At 41.6% G+C, this 16,562-nt stretch overlaps 1 protein-coding gene across 5 annotated transcripts in view; it reads right to left on the bottom strand.

Annotated features, from left to right (window-relative positions):
* The window catches only part of zbtb7c (zinc finger and BTB domain containing 7C), a 244,214-nt gene that overhangs the window by 155,332 nt on the left and 72,320 nt on the right, over positions 1–16,562 (bottom strand). The window contains exon 1 of one of the 5 annotated variants that reach the window (XM_087990861.1): positions 6,706–6,782. The exons of the other annotated variants lie outside the window; for them this stretch is intronic. The gene's annotated coding sequence lies outside the window, so the exon portion shown is untranslated. Of the gene's footprint in view, positions 1–6,705; positions 6,783–16,562 lie in introns of those variants that run through there. 5 annotated transcript variants of the gene reach the window in all.

Genomic DNA, 16,562 nt, shown 5'->3' with positions numbered 1-16,562 from the left:
CCTCCTCTCTTGCCTGTCTTTCTACCCTTCCTATAGCAGTTGTATCCTGGAACATTAAGCTGTCAGCCCTGTCCATCCCTGAGCCATGTTTCTGCAATTGCTATGATATCCCAGTCCCATGTTTCTAACCATGCTGTGAGTTCATCTGCCTTCCCTCTTCGGCCTCTCACATTGAAATAATTGCAGTTTAATTTATCAGTCCTACCTTATTCTCTGCTTTGTTTTTGCCTGCCCTGACTGTTTGACTCACTTCTTTTCTCAACTGTACCAGTCTCAGATATCTCCCTGGGTCCCACCACCCCCTTTCCCCAACTGTCCCTTACTAGCTTAAATCCTCCTGAGCAGCAGTAGCAAATCTCCCTACCAGTATATTAGTCCCCTTCCAATTCAGGAGCAATCCATCCTTCTTGTAAAGTCACTTCTACCCTAGAAGAGATTCCAATGATCCAAAAATGTCAATCCTTCGCCCATACACCAGCCCCTCAGTTATGCATTCATCTGCGCTATCCTCCTATTCCTACTCTCACTAGCTCGTACCACATATCACTCTACTAAAGGTCATTTTGCAACTTCCAATCTACAGACCCAGAAAATAGTATCGTCTTATTGCTCTACAAAACACTGCTCAAGGCTAACTTAATACTTATGGCTTACATTTTTAAAATGTAATCAAGAGACAGATCCCAATAAATAAATATAATCAAGAAAGGACCCACCCTACTCAATATTGTAGATTTACAGCAAGGCTACACTTAAAATTATTCAGTTACCTGTTTCTGCGCTGTGACCTCTTCCAAACAGGTTCCTCCAAGATCAGTTGTGAATTTTGCTGCTTGTTAAGTTTCCCTAGACACACTCTGATGTCCAGCTATACATGAATTAAAACAGCAAAGGCAATAAGTGTGCAGATTCACTGCTGTGTCAGTTAGCAGGGTTGGTTTCTTTCTCTCTCTCCCTCACAGACCATGTGCTTGCTACCTTTATCTGTTTTCTCCCTTTTAAAAGTGCTTTGTTTTGACTTTCTTTTTCAAAGGTGTAGCATCACTTTTTGGCTTTTAAACTCTATACCTCAATTTATAAATCAGGTTATAAATCTGGTTACGCACAAAGTTATTGATACTGAATGCAAGCAGAATTATATGTTTGGATGCAAGTTACATCACACTCCCCCCTTGTGTTAACTTCTTATAAATACAGTATTAACTTAACATCGGCATCTAACATTTTGGATATGTCTTTCAAAACAGACATTAGACAGTTAAATATTTATGGTCACAGCAATTCTTGATCATGATTTGTGAATTATTTCTTGATAAAATTACATAATAGCTCTTCAGAATTAATTTAATCACATATATCAAACTATAAAAATTAGTTCCTCTTAGCAACAAATTATACCCAAACTGAAATCATTGACTTCTTACAAATTAACAGCTAAAATCTGAATTCAGGGAAAGATTACACATTTGGTCTTTTTCACTGTTTTCAATGAACTTTTTCCAGTTACCATTGCAATGTAAATTATCAGTTCTGAATGAACACGTGGCAAGAAGGATATGTGGGTGGCACTGGGCTTACTGCAAATGTCAGCTTTCATTGACAAAGGAAGAAACAGCATTGCTGTAATAGGGTGTGCAAGCAACTACTAATTCTGGATACTTATTCTAACTGCGGCATTGCTATTTGCCCTAGTTAATATATTCATACCAATATGAAACAAGAACAAATCATATTTGAGTTTTAATTTAAAAATGTTTTGATATTCTTATTATTTCAAAATTGTTTTCACTTAGAGTCATAGATTCCTACAGCACGGAGACAGGCCCTTTGGCCCAAAGTGGTCCATGCTGACCAAAATGTATGTCCACACTAACACAATTTCCCTGCACTTGGCCCATATCTTTTTAATCCTTGTCTATCCATGTATTTGTCCAAATGCCTTTTAAATGTTGTTAATGTACCCGCCTCAACCATGTCCACTGGCAGCTCACTCCATATGCATACCTCCCTGTGTTAAAAAGTTGTCCCAAAGATTCAGTTTTTATTCTTGCCCCCCCAACTTTAAACCTCTAGTCCTTGATTCCCCAGCGCTGGGAAAAAAACTGAGTGCATTCACCCTATCCATGCCTCTCATAATCTTATACACCTCGAAAAGGTGCCCCCTCAGTCTCCTAGGCTCCTAAGATAGAAGTCCTAGCTTGTCCAACCTCTCCCTGTAACTCAGACCATTGAGTCCAGGCAACATCCTTATAAGTTTCTTCTGCATTCTTCCCAGTCTAACAACATCCTGCCGGTAGCAAGATGACCAAAACTGAACACAGTACTCCAAATGTGGCCTCACCAACATGCTGTTCAACTGCAACATTACTTCCCAACTTCTATACTCAATGCCCTGACTGTTGAAGGCCAGTATGCCAAAGCTTTTTTCACTGCCCTGTCTATCTGTGTCTCCACTTTCAGAGAAATATGAACCTTAATTCCAAGACCTCTCTGTTCCACTACACTCGTTAAGGCCCTACCATTCACCACGAACCTCCACCTTGATTTGACTTTCCAAAATACAAGACCTCATGTTTATATATATTAAACCCCATTTGACATTTTCGGCCCACTTGCCCAGCTGATGAACATCCTGCTGCAATTTCTGATAACCTTCCTCTCTGTCCACAATACCGCCTACTTTAGTGTCATCAGCAAACTTACTAATCACGCCTTCTACATTTTCATCCAAATCATTGACATAGATAACAAACAATAATGTGACCAGCACCGACTCCTAAGGCACTCCATTAGTCACAGGCCTCCAGTCCAACAAGCATCCTTCAATTATTACCTTCTGCTTCCTACCATCAAGCCAATTTTGTATCCAATTTGCCAGGTTTCCCTGGATTCCATGCAATCTAACCTTCCAGAGCATTTGGAACCTTACCAAAGGCCTTACTGAAATCCATACAGACTGCATCTACTGCCCTGCCCTCGTCAACCTTCCTGATCACTTCATCAAAGAACTCTAACAAATTTGTGAGGCATGATCTCCCACTCACAAAGCCATGCTGTCTACTCCTCACCAAACCTTGTCTCTCCAAATGCATGGATATGTTATCCTTCAGAATCTTCTCAAGTAACTTACACACCACAGATGTTAGACTTACTGGTCTATAGTACTCAGCTTTTATTTGTAGCCCTTCTTGAAAAAGGGCAGAACATTCACTACCCTCCAGTCTTCTGGGATCTCACCTGTGGGTAACGATGATCCAAAAATATCAGGCAGGGCCCCCGCAATTTTTTTTCTAGCCTCTTGCAGTATTCTTGGATATATCTGGTCAGGACCAGGAGATTTATCCACCTTCATAAGTTCTAATACATCCAACACCTCCTCCACTGTGATATGTACTGTCCCCAAGATATCAACATGAACTTCCCCAAGTTCCCAAGCCTTCATGTCTTTCTCAATGGTAATCACAGGATAAATATTCATTGAGGACCTCGCCCATTAGCTGTGGTTCTACACATACATGTCCACTTTGGACCTTGAGGGGCCCTATTCTCTCTCTCTCTAATTATTCTTTTTCCTTTAATCACTTAAAGAACCTCTTTGGATTCACCCTAATCTTCTCAGCAAAGGCTCTCTCATGTCACCTTTTTGCCCTCACCATTTCCTTCTTCAGTAAACTCCTTATTCCCTGTATACCTCCAGGGATTCCCTTGATCTAAACTGTCTGTCCTGAGCCATGCCACCTCATTTTTTCCATGCATTGCCATGCTACCCTACAGTTCTCCAGCACCTCACCCATGGCTGTAGATTACACAAAAATCTCTGCTAGGAGCATCGCAATTTATTCCCTAACTTCCCATAAATGTCATGGGATACTCTTGATTAGGTCCCAGAGATGTATAAATCTTTAGTTTTTTTTAAGACCTACAGCACTACTTCTTCCATAATGTGGAATGTTTTTCAAGACTTCAATATTTAATTCCCTGAGTTTCGTTGTCTCACTTTCTTTCTCAAAAGACAACCTTATAGACTGATGCAAAATATTCATTGACAATCTCCTTGATTTTTAAGGGACCCTATTCTCTCCCTAGTTGCTCTTTTGCTCTTAACATACATGTAGAATCATTTTGGAATATCCTTAACCTATCTGCCAAGGCTATCTCATATCCCCTTTTGCCTTCCTCATTTCCCTCTGAAGAATGTCCCTTTACCCCTTATACTTTAAGAGATTCACATGATCCCTGTTGTCTACACATAATATCCTTCTTATTCTTGATACGAGCCTCAATATCTTTCTTAATCCATTGTTCCCTCCTCTTTCCAGCCTTAGCCTTTACTCTAACAGAAAATAATCCCTCTGAACTCTCATTATCTCACTTTTGAAAGCTGCCCACTTGCCAACTGTCCCTTTACTCATGAACAGACTACTTCAAACTACACTTGAAGGTTCCTGTCTCATATTATCAAAATTTGCCTTACTTGAATTTAGAACTTTAATTTTTATACAAGGCCTATTCTTTTCCATAACTATTTTAAAACTAAGAGATTAATGAACACTGGTTCCACTAACACTTCAGTCACTTACTCTGCCTTCTTTCCCAAGGGAAGTTTAAGTTTTGATCCTTCTCCAGTAGGTATGGCTATATACTGATAAAGAATTTTCTTGAAAGCATCTCACAAATTCATCACCATTCAAGCCCTTAACAGTGTGGTATCCCAGACTGTGTTTGGAATGTTTCAAATCCCTTACTATTACAACCCTATTATTCTTGCATATTTCTGAGATCTCTCTATATACTTGTTCCTGAATTTCCCTCTGACTATTAGGGGGGCCTATGTACAATCCCATTAAAGTGGTCATCCTTTTCTTATTTCTGAGTTCCACCCATATAGCTTCACTGTCTACTTCATAACGATGCTGACATGCTGCTCACTCCTCTAACTCAGGATATGGTGCAGAGTTTTGGGCAATCTCAAAGGGACTAGGTGAGAGAAAGGTAAGACACTACTGGAATAGGCAAGTCTATAGAAAACATTGCCATGGACAACAAATTTAGCAAGTTCATGCAGTGCTTGTGATGTGGAAATCGATGCAATATCTTATGATGATGTCATCAGGAGCACATTTAGATAAGAATTAGCTGCAGCTCAGAAAAAGAGACTCCAGAGAAACACTAAATTTAAAGGCCTTGACAAATTAATCCACATATGCGTGCAATGGACCATAAAATGATGCTTAATTAAGTAAATGAAGTTTTCTCAAATGTCTATTTAGAATCCAATCAGATAGTGTGTAGGTTGACATATGGTTCAGTTGGCAAACACACTATATTGTGGAATCAACATAAGAAATGAACAAGTTGCTCTGATAATTCAAGAGCTGTTTATTTTTGCATTTCAGATAAAGAAAAAGAATCATGCAAATACTGTACTGCTGCTGTAGGAAACTGCACAAATGTCAGCAATTACTTCTGTTTTTGCTCACTGTGCAATCTTAGAGCAGTGTTGAATGTTGGTAATGTCTAGCATATGATAAAAAAAAGCATACAAATGTGAAAATACTTCCTGTCTGAAAATATCCTATTAAAAACTTAGGAAGGTTAAAAAAAAAGCAGAATAACAATTATGTAAATTTGAATAGCACTTTTCATGTAAAGAAATGCATAAAGCATATTTTAAAACTGTATAAAATTTATAAAACAAACCAGGTTGGATATTCCCAATGACCAGGGAGTCCAGAAGCAGGGGTCACAGTTGAGAAATATGGGGTGAGAATTTAGAACTGAGTTGGGGAGAAATTTCTGCACGCAGGGAGCAGTAAGACTGTGGTATTCTCTGTCACAGAAAACAGTTGCAGTCAAAATGTTGAATGATTTCAAGGAGAGTTAAATTTAGTTCGTAGGCTAAAGGGATCAAAGGGTATAGGGAGAAAGTTGAGATAGGGAACTGAGTTGGATGACCAGTTATGATCATACTGAATGGCAGAGCAGGTTCAAAGGACTGAATAGGCTACTTCTATGTTTTTATGATTTGGAGGTGCTGGTGTTGAACTGGGGTGGACAAAGTTAAAAATCACACAACACCAGCTTGTAGTCCAACAGGTTTATGTGGAGGCACTAGCTTTCAAAGCGCTGCTTCTTCATTAGGTGGCTGTGGAGCAGAATTGTACAACAAAGAATTTATAGCAACAGGATTGCAGTGTCATTGGAGTGTAATATTAAACAAATTTAGCTTGAGTCTTTCATCTTTTAGAGTGATCATATTAGTTTTGGTTCCTTCATATGTAAATCCCAGAACTTTTTAAAAGTTTTACATTCTCAAGATAGCTTTAACAATAGATGCCATCTCAGCTCAGATAATGCATTGAAGGTGGAAAGTTAAAGTCTGTCTGTGTCCCAATGTTAGCTCAGATTGATTCTATTTCTAAAATGGGATTTACGGAAGTTTACTTGGACTTCTGCAGTTTTTGAGCAAAATAAAAAGTAACGCTGCAAGTTCACTCTACAATTCACATGAGATGCCAAAAGTAGAAGACTACAATTTTTCAAAGATGGTATGGAGGGGGGGAAATCCAAGATGGTGACATCCTGTTAGGATCACATATGCTGGGCTCTGTGCCACAACATCGACAGGACGAATGAGAATTCGTCCCATGCGCGTTACTGGGAGTAAAAACACAGTAAAAGAACTAAACTGAAAAATTTGCTTACCTTTATTTTTACTGCAGGAGAATGCCAAAGAAAGGAGGAAGCTTGCCTGGAGTCGGGGCCATGGCCCAGCCACTGAAGCAGCGGTCTTGCTTACTCACCAGACCCTGGTTAAGGAACTTGCCAAATCTTGTGAGGTTCTGGGGAAGCAGATCGAAGAAAGAAAATCTAGGAGAAACTGGCTCCAGTATCTGCTATGCTGCAAGACATGGGGAAAAGGACTGATGAACTTGAGCGCCGGGCCGCAGGGGTAGAGGCAGAGACTGACTCCTCCAAGAGCCAGATTGAAGCCCTGGAAACACAAATCCACGGTTTGTTGGATGATCTCAAAAACAGGGGCAGAAGAAACAAACTGCGTGTTGTTGGCATACCAGAAGGGAGAAGGTGAGCAACCAGTGGAGTTCTTTGAGAAGTGGTTCCCGGAATTCTTTAGTTTGGAGTCTGAAAAGGGAAGGATCAAGACTGAGAGAGCCCACTGGGTACGGACCAGTGCCCCCTTCCAGTCTTGGTAAGGTTCCATCATTATCAAGACAAACAGAAAGTCAGGGAAGGGATCCAAGGGCATTGGTGTGTTGGGACTCCAGGGTCATGTTCTTTCAAGACTTTTCAGCGGCGATGATCCAGAAAAGGAAGTTCTATGATGAGAAGAGATTGAGAGAGCTTGGGATCCAGTACTCTAAGATATCCAGCGGTGCTTCGGTTTAATTATAATGGATCTATACATTTATTTGACTTGCCAGAGAAAATGAGGAACCTTGTGGACACACTGACTTAAGTTGGACAATCGAATAGGCATAGAGGACAGAGCTGTTCGGGTTTGTTCTTCCCTAGAGAGGACTTAGGTGGAATCACCTTTCTGTTGGTAATAAGTTGCATTAAATTGTACTTGGGATGGATAATGTATTTACCTTTAATCTCGAAGCTAAGTTATACCAAGGGATGGATGACATATTTATCTCTAACTTGCTTGTTTATAGTATTAATCTTGTTTTTGGACTTGTTTTTCCTATCGGGTTGCCGGTCTGTGTGGTGCGACCCTCGCTGGTAGGGGGTAAGGGGGTGGTTGGGATGGTTAGTAAGGTTGTGGGATGTGTAGGTGCCCCCTCTGAATAAGAGGGTAAATTCCTCTAGTCAGTGCCTTTGGCGATTTTTTGATTTTCGGTTTTTGGTGTATATAGCTTCTGTAACTTTTGTAGATTTGTTGGCTGTAGTTATTTCAGTTTATGTAGTTTTTGTGTTTTGTGGATTTTCTTGCACTGAAGCTCAATGATCTGTAATTCAAGTTCTCCCTCTCTGGAGTCTAAATGGTGCTATGGAAGGTTATGGTGAAGGACGTGTTCAACTGGTGCAGCTGGAACATTAAGGGGAGCCACTCATCAGTCAAGAAGGTACATTCCAGTCTTAAAAGGGAGAGGGTGGTGGATGTTGCCTTATTGCAAGAAACACACCTAGATGCTGCAGAGCATTTGAAACTGCAACAGAATGGGTTCGATTGAGTTTATTTCTCATCTTTCAATACGAGGAGTAGAAGGGTGGCCATTCCTGTTAGAAAGAATCTCCCATTTAAGTTGTTAGAGTGTATTAAAGACACACATGGGAGATTTTAATCCTTAAAGTTTTGATACATAGGGAAGAATATGGGATCTTAAGTATTTACTGTCCCCCAGCCCACCCCTTATGGTCTTGACAGACGCACTTTCTGGACTTGTTAACCTTGCATCTCAGCATATTATCATAGGATCTATTAGACAATTAAACCCCCCACCCCCACTACAGTGGACAGATTATCCAAAGGCTCCCAGATATCTTCTTTACAACCTAAGCAATTAAGGGATTTGTTTGTTGAACTGGGATTGGTAGATGTTTGGAGGCACCTTCATTCGACTGGCTGAGATTTCACGGTCTTCTCAAATCCACACAAATGTCACAATAGGACCCCCACAGCACATTTGGACTCGGTGATGTCATGTACAATTGGCAATATCACTATTTCTGATCACGCCCCAGTGTATTTAATGGTCGAGAGTAAGGATACGATGGTAGGTTCAAAGCATTGGCGACTGGATCCCTTCATCCTTAAGGATAGCAAGTTTATTGAATTATTTTTGATTGAATTCAGGGCTTTTGTGGACATTGCTTCAGGCTCAGCCAAGAATACATCCATTCTCTGGGAAACTGCTAAAGCCTTTGCTAGGGGGTTAGTTATTTCCTATTCTGCCAGTAAGAAACAGCAGAAAGGTCTCGAGCAAGCATTGCTGCTCACATGTCCGAAAGCAGCTGAAAGGCAAACTTTGACAGGTCCTCACTGGCTAACCTGCAGAGGATCACAGCACTTCAGTCTACTCTGAACTCAATGCTCACATGGACAGCCAAGAGGGAGCTTACATGTGCAAACCAAAGACTGTTTCAGCATGGGGATAAGCCGGGCAAGTACTTAGCGTCCCTTGCCAGGAAAAGGAGTGCCTCCGAAGCCATTACCTTGATAAGGGAGGATACTGGAAATTTAACCCATGATTCTAAAAGGATTAATGCAGTACTTTGGAAATCTGAACTATACCAGTCTGAAAGTTGTGGAGGATGGGCAGGTTAGGATGGAGTGTTTTTTTTAAGAATTTGGACCTTCCGGGAATGACCCCTGAACAAGAGTCTCTCCTTAATGCCCCGTTGTCAGAGCAAGAGGTGCAAGAGGCTGTGAGGCAGTTCCAGAATGGAAAGGCGCCTGGTCATGACGGGCTCCTCAGTGAGTTTGAGAAGGAATTTATAAATATACTGGCAGGACCGATGCTTAGCATGCTTAATGACTCACACTATCATGGCCTCCTTCCATCATCTCGAAGAGAGGCGAACATCTCACTCATCCTTAAAAATGGGAAAGTGCCAGAGGATTGGGCTTCCTATAAGCGCATTTCACTCCTGACTGTTCTATCTAAGACTTTGGCACTAAGGCTAGAAACTGTACACACTCCATCAATAAGGAAGTCCAGACCGGGTTTATAAAAGGTCGCAGATTGTCAAACAACGTCGGGAAGTTACTTAATGTGATCCAAGAATGTCAACAGCGATCGGTACAGGAATTAGTGATCTCTTTAGACGTGGAAAAGGCAATTGACTGTGTTAAGTGGCCAAATCTTTTTGATATTTTAAAGCTATTTGGCTTGGGCGAGGCCTTCATCAGATGGATAGAGATTTTATATAGTGACCTTCTTGTCACAGTCCTCACAAATGGTGTGCGGCCAAGCAATTTCAATATTCGTAGGGGCATTCAACAAGTCTGTCCCTTATCACCATTGCTTTTTACATTGCTGATTGAACTGCTGGTGGAGGCAATACATAGGGATCCCAATATATCTGCTCCAGAAGTGGGGACAAAGTCACATAAGATTGCATTGTATTAGGAATAGAGCCAGGAGACTGGAGGATAGCAAATGTTGTTCCCTTGTTCAAGAAGGGGAGTAGAGACAGCCTTGGAAATTATAGACATGTGAGCCTTACTTTGGTTATGGGTAAAGTGTTGGAAAGGATTATAAGAGATAGGATTTATAATCATCTAGAAAGGAATAACATGATTAGGGATAGTCAACATGGTTTTGTGAAGGGTAAGTCATGCCTCATAAACCTTATTGAGCTCTTTGAGAAGGTGACCACACAGGTGGATGGGGGTAAAGCAGTTGAGGTGATGTATATGGATTTCAGTAAGGCATTTGATAAGGTTCCCCATAGTGGGCTATTGCACAAAATACGGAGACATGGGATTGAGGTGACTTAGTGGTTTGGATCAGAAATTGGCTAGCTGAAAGACAGAGGGTGATGGTTGATAGGAAATATTCATCCTGGAGTTCAGTTACTAGTGGGGTACCGCATGGATCTGTTTTTGGTCCACTGTTGTTTGTAATTTTTATAAATGACCTGGATGAGGGCATAGAAGGATGGGTTAGTAAATTTGTGGATGACACTAAGGTCAGTAGAGTTGTGGATAGTGACGAAGGATGTTGTAGGTTACAGAATGACATAGACAAGCTGCACAGCTGGGCTGAGAGGTGGCAAATGGAGTTTAATGCAAAAAAGTGTGAGGTGATTCACTTTGGAAGGAGTGACAGAAATGCAGAGTACTGGGCTCATGGTAAGATTCTTGGTGATGTAGATGAGCGGAGAGATCTTTGTGTCCAGGTACATAGATCCTTGAAAGTTGCCACCCAGATTGATAGGATTGTTATGAAGGCATATGGTGTGTGAGCTTTTATTGCTAAAGGGATTGTGTTTCAGAACCATGATATCATGCTGCAGCTGTACAAAACTCTGGTGTGGCCACATTTGGAGCATTGCATACATTTCTGGTCACCGCATTATAGGAAGGATGTGGAAGCTTTTGAAAGGGATTAGAGGAGATTTACTAGGATGTTGCCGAGTATGGAGGGAAGGTCTTATGAGGAAAGGCTCAGGGACTTGAGGCTGTTTTCATTACAGAGTAGAAGGTTGAGAGGTGCAGACCAGTGAGCGTGACCTCAGTGGTGGGGAAGTTGTTGGAGGGAATCCTGAGGAACAGGATGTACATGTATTTGGAAAGGCAAGGACTGATTAGGGGTAGTCAACATGGTTTTATGCATGGGAAATCATGCCTCATGATTTAGGCTCACATGTCTATAATTGACATATATGACAATCAGAGGATTAGATAGGTTGGATAGTGAGAGCCTTTTTCCTCAGATGGTGATGGCGAGCATGAGGGGACATAGCTTTAAATTGAGGGGCGATAGATATAGGATCGATGTCAGAAGTAGTTTCTTTATTCAGAGAGTAGTAGGGGCATGGAATACACTGCCTGCAACAACAGTAGACTCGCCAACTTTAAGGGCATTTAAATAGTCTTTGGATAGGTATATGGATGAGAATGGAATAGTGTAGGCTGGATGGGCTTCAGATTGGTTCCACGGATTAGTGCAACATTGAGGACCGAAGGGTCTGTACCACGTTGTAATGTTCTAAGTTTTATGTATGCGGATGACGTTCTTGTCTTATCAAACCCAACAGTTTCAGTGCAGTATTCGAAACAATGCATTAATTTGTTTGGTGACTTTTCAGGTTATAAGATCAACTTTGCAAAATCAGAGGCAATATCCATAGGTGGTCTCCCAAGAATGCATGATCCTGTGGGCGAATCTTAATTCCTTTTAGATGGTATCAGAAGGGCTTTCTCTACTTAGGTATATTCATTACTCCAGTCTTTGATTGGCTATTTAAAACCAATTTTACCCATTTATTCGACAGAATCAAGCAGGACCTTTGCAGATGAGTTGCGCTTCTGAGTATAAAGGAAGTAGGAGTATACTTAAGAGGGAAATCAGAAGGGCAAAAAGGGGACATGAGATAGCTTTGGCAAATAGAATTAAGGAGAATCCAAAGAGTTTTTACAAATACATTAAGGACAAAAGGGTAACTGGGGAGAGAATAAGACCCCTCAAAGATCAGCAAGGCGGCCTTTGTGTGGAGCCACAGAAAATGAGGGAGATACTGAACAAGTATTTTGCATCAGTATTTACTGTGGAAAAGGAGATGGAAGATATAGACTGTAGGGAAATAGATGGTGACATCTCGCAAAATGTCCATATTACAGAGGAGGAAGTGCTGGATGTCTTGAAACACATAAAAGTGGATAAATCCCCAGGACCTGATCAGGTGTACCGAGAACTCTGTGGGAAGCTAGGAAAGGTGATTGCTGAGCCTCTTGCTGAGATATTTGTATCATCGATAGTCACAGGTGAGGTGCCAGACGACTGGAGGTTGGCTAATGTGGTGCCACTGTTTAAGAAGGGTGGTTAGGACAAGCCAGGGAACTATAGACCAGTGAGCGTGACCTCAGTGGTGGGGAAGTTGTTGGAGGGAATCCTGAGGAACAGGATGTACATGTATTTGGAAAGGCAAGGACTGATTAGGGGTAGTCAACATGGTTTTGTGCATGGGAAATCATGCCTCATAAACTTGATTGAGTTTTTTGAAGAAGTAACAAAGAGGATTGATGAGGGCAGAGCAGTAGATGTGATCTGTATGGACTTCAATAAGGCGTTCGACAAGGCTCTCCATGGGAGACTGGTTAGCAAGGTTAGATCTCATGGAATACAGGGAGAACTAGCCATTTGGATACAGAACTGGCTGAAAGCTAGAAGACAGAGGGTGGTGGCGCAGGGTTGTTTTTCAGACTGGAGGCCTGTGACCAGTGGAATGCCACAAGGATCCGTGCTGGATGCGAGCATAAGAGATACAGTTAGTAAGTTTGCAGATGACACCAAAATTGGAGTGTAGTGGATAGCGAAGAGGGTTACCTCAGATTACAACAGGATCTTGACCAGATGAGCCAATGGACTGAGAAGAGGCAGATGGAGTTTAATTCAGATAAATGTGATGTGCTGCATTTTGGGAAAGCAAATCTTAGCAGGACTTATGCACTTAATGGTAAGGTCCTAGGGAGTGTTGCTGAACAAAGAGACCTTGGAGTGCAGTTCATAGTTCCTTGAAAGTGGAGTCACAGGTAGATAGGACAGCAAAGGCGGCATTTGGTATGCTTTCCTTTATTGATCTGAGTATTGAGTACAGGAGTCGGGAGGTCATGTTGCAGTTGTACAGGACATTGGTTAGGCCACTATTGGAATATTGCGTGCAATGCTGGTCTCCTTCCTATCAGAAAGATGTTGTGAAATTTGAAAGGGTTCAGAAAAGATTTACAAGGATATTGCTGGGGTTTAAGGATTTGAGGTATCGGGAGAGGCTGAACAGGCTGGGCTATTTTCCCTGGAGTGTCGGAGGCTGAGGGGTGACCTTATAGAGGTTTACAAAATTATGAGGGGCATGGATAGGGTAAATAGGCAAAGTCTTTTCCCTGGGGTTGGGGAGTCCAGAACCAGAGGGCATAGATTTAGGGTGAGAGGGGAAGGATATAAAAGAGACGTTTAGGGCAACGTTTTCACACAGAGGGTGGTACGTGTATGGAATGCCAGAGGAAGTGATGGTGGCTGGTACAATTGCAATATTTAAGAGGCATTTGGATGGGTATATGAATAGGAAGGGTTTGGAGGGATATGGGCCGGGTGCTGGCAGGTGGGACTAGATTGGGTTAGGATATCTGGTCGGCATGGACAGGTTGGACCAAAGGGTCTGTTTCCATGCTGTACATCTCTATGACACTATGACTCTTGGTTAGGTCGGATAGCCCTCATTAAAATGAACGTTCTGCCCCGTCTGCTGTATCCTATGCGAATGCTCCCTTTGCTTTTTACTGAGCAAACATTTAGAAGACTGAATGGCTGGTTCAGTTCTTTTATCTGGTATCGCAAGCAACCCTAATCAAATTGACTAAACTACAGTTACCTGACAGGCTGGGGAGGAGTGGGCCTCCCAGATATCAAAAACTATCAATTAAGCTCATTGTTATCTTGCGTGAATGACTGGGCCCAGGGTAGGGGGGACCCTCACTCACTTTGGTTGGACAACAAAGCATCTCAGGCAAGATGCCCCCTTATGAGCCTGCTTTCTTGGACAAAATGAGGACACTTAAGGAATATTGCCACAGCCCAATAGTTATTAATACTGTCAAGGTGTGGAAGGCAGTGTGTCAGAGTGAGGGCAATATTGCCACAACATCATTCTTTACACCTATAGTTGGTGTGCCAGGCTTTCAGCCAGGGATGATGGACTCAGGGTTTAAATAATGGGTAGCTAGGGGTGTGTCTTGCCTGTGATTTATTCGAAGGGGATATACTGATGTCTTTTGACCAGTTGGCTTGGAAATATGAGTTGCCAGTAGGACCTCTTTCTTTTTTTTTCAAATTGAAAATTTCATATAAGAGACCACACTTCTAATTGATTCTTCTCAATCCAACCTGAAGAAGAAGGTGCTGAGTGCTGAGAATACACTTTCTGTTCACAACATTTATGACCTATTGGGAGAGGGCTCCTCGGACGAGTGCAAACGACTGTAAGGTATGGAAGAGTGAGATGGATGTTGAGATTTCTTCTCGAGTACAGAAAGATATCTGGGAAAATGCAAGAAAGGTCTTGAATTGCAACAGAACCCATGCTCTGAAATAGAAGATTCTTCACAGGGTCCATTTGGCTCCAGAACTGCCTTTCAAAATTTAAAGCAGGAGCATCTCCAATGTGTCCTAAATGCAAAGTGAGTATGGGCACACTCACTAATTGACTTTGGTCCTGCCACAGGGTGCAGGTATAGTGGAGCGCTGTGGTCAGCGAAATAGAGAATGTCTTGGAGACGGAGGTGGAGATGGACCCAGTATCTCTTCATTAATTCACTTCCATTGGATGCACACAAAAAAAGGCTTTTCAGTATCCTCACTTTTTGTGCAAGAAAGAATATTATTAAGGGGGGTGTCTGAAACCGCTCCCCCCTCCCCTCCCCTCCCCTCTCCCCCCTCCCCCCCCCCAGCTGTCCCTGGAGCTGTAAGGCTGGTGTAAGCAAGTCATGGAACACAACCCCTTAGACTTTCTCACAAGTATGGTGCACCATAAAATAGAATGTTTAGAAGACGTGGTGCCCTTTTCAGACTACTTGGGTACAAATTTATCTGCCATACAAATAAGAGCCTTTATGTAGCCATAGCAATTCTGTTTAATGGATCTGGTATCCAGAGAGGAGGAACTATGAACATATGAGTATGTTAAATTTATGCGCTCAATGGTTGAGGGCTTTTGCTTTGCTTCATTGAGCTGTTATCGTTATTATTATTGTTGTGATTTCCTTTTTTAAAGTTAGTTATTAATTATGTAATTAGTGTTTTTTTACATTGGTTTGAATTGTTTGGTTTTGTATTTGTTGTAATATTCCTTTTTTTCAATAAAATATATTTTAAAGAAGAGAGAGTATGGGAGTTTGATAAGATTACAGAGATGGGGAGGGGCAGGTCATGAAGGGATTTGAAAATAGAATGGGAACATCAAAGTGAAGACATAGGAAGGCAGCAACTAGTCAGTGAAGGTAGCAAATAGAGGAATGAAAGAAAAACAGGACTTTCTGCAAGTTATGACACAAGCAACTGTTTCAGATGACAACAGGTTTACAGAAGGTACACTGTGGGAGACCAGGCATGAATGTATTGGAACCAATGACTCTATGGGTAACAAAGGCACATGGGATAAGTATTTCAACAACAGATAAGCTGAGACAGGGACAAAGTCAAGCAAATGTAGAAACTAGGAGCACAAGTAAGTTGTTGGCCCTTTGAGCATGCTCCACTATTCAATGTATCATGGATAATCCTCTACCTGAACATCATTTCACATTTCCTTGCCATATCCTTAATGCCTTTAATATCTCAATCACTTTCTTCAATATACTCATGATTTGACGGTGCCGGTGTTGGACTGGGGTGTGCAAAATTAAAAATCACACGACACCAGGTTATAGTCCAACAGGTTTATCTGGATTCCAAATAAACCTGTTGGACTATAACCTGCTGTTGTGCGATTTTTAACTTCAATATACTTAGTCACTTGACATCCATAGTTTTCTACGGTCCTTATCTCAGTCCTAACTGTATCCTGAAACTATGACATCTGTTCACAAATCCCTACAAGAGAAGGCTAGTCCATCTTGCCCTGCTAGAATTTTATCAGATCCCTTTTCATTCTTCTAAACTGGTTCAATAATCCTGTATTCACTACAATCTCTTCTCATATGACAGTTCTAGCATCCCAGGTATCACTGCACTTCATCTATGACAAATATGTCCTCTCTTAGGTAGTGATATGAAGGTGTATACTGTACCTTTGAGAGTGAATGGTGTTCTGCACTGAGAGCTCACAAGCACCTGTCATATGACTAGCTAGCAGTCTCAAAGTGTACCAGAAAATTG

The sequence above is a fragment of the Chiloscyllium plagiosum genome, unplaced genomic scaffold, assembly GCF_037043375.1.
Source record: "Chiloscyllium plagiosum isolate Xiang-an unplaced genomic scaffold, Cpla_swu_hap1 HiC_scaffold_1, whole genome shotgun sequence".
Classification (NCBI taxonomy): domain Eukaryota; kingdom Metazoa; phylum Chordata; class Chondrichthyes; order Orectolobiformes; family Hemiscylliidae; genus Chiloscyllium; species Chiloscyllium plagiosum.
This window is presented reverse-complemented; position numbering and strand designations above follow the sequence as displayed.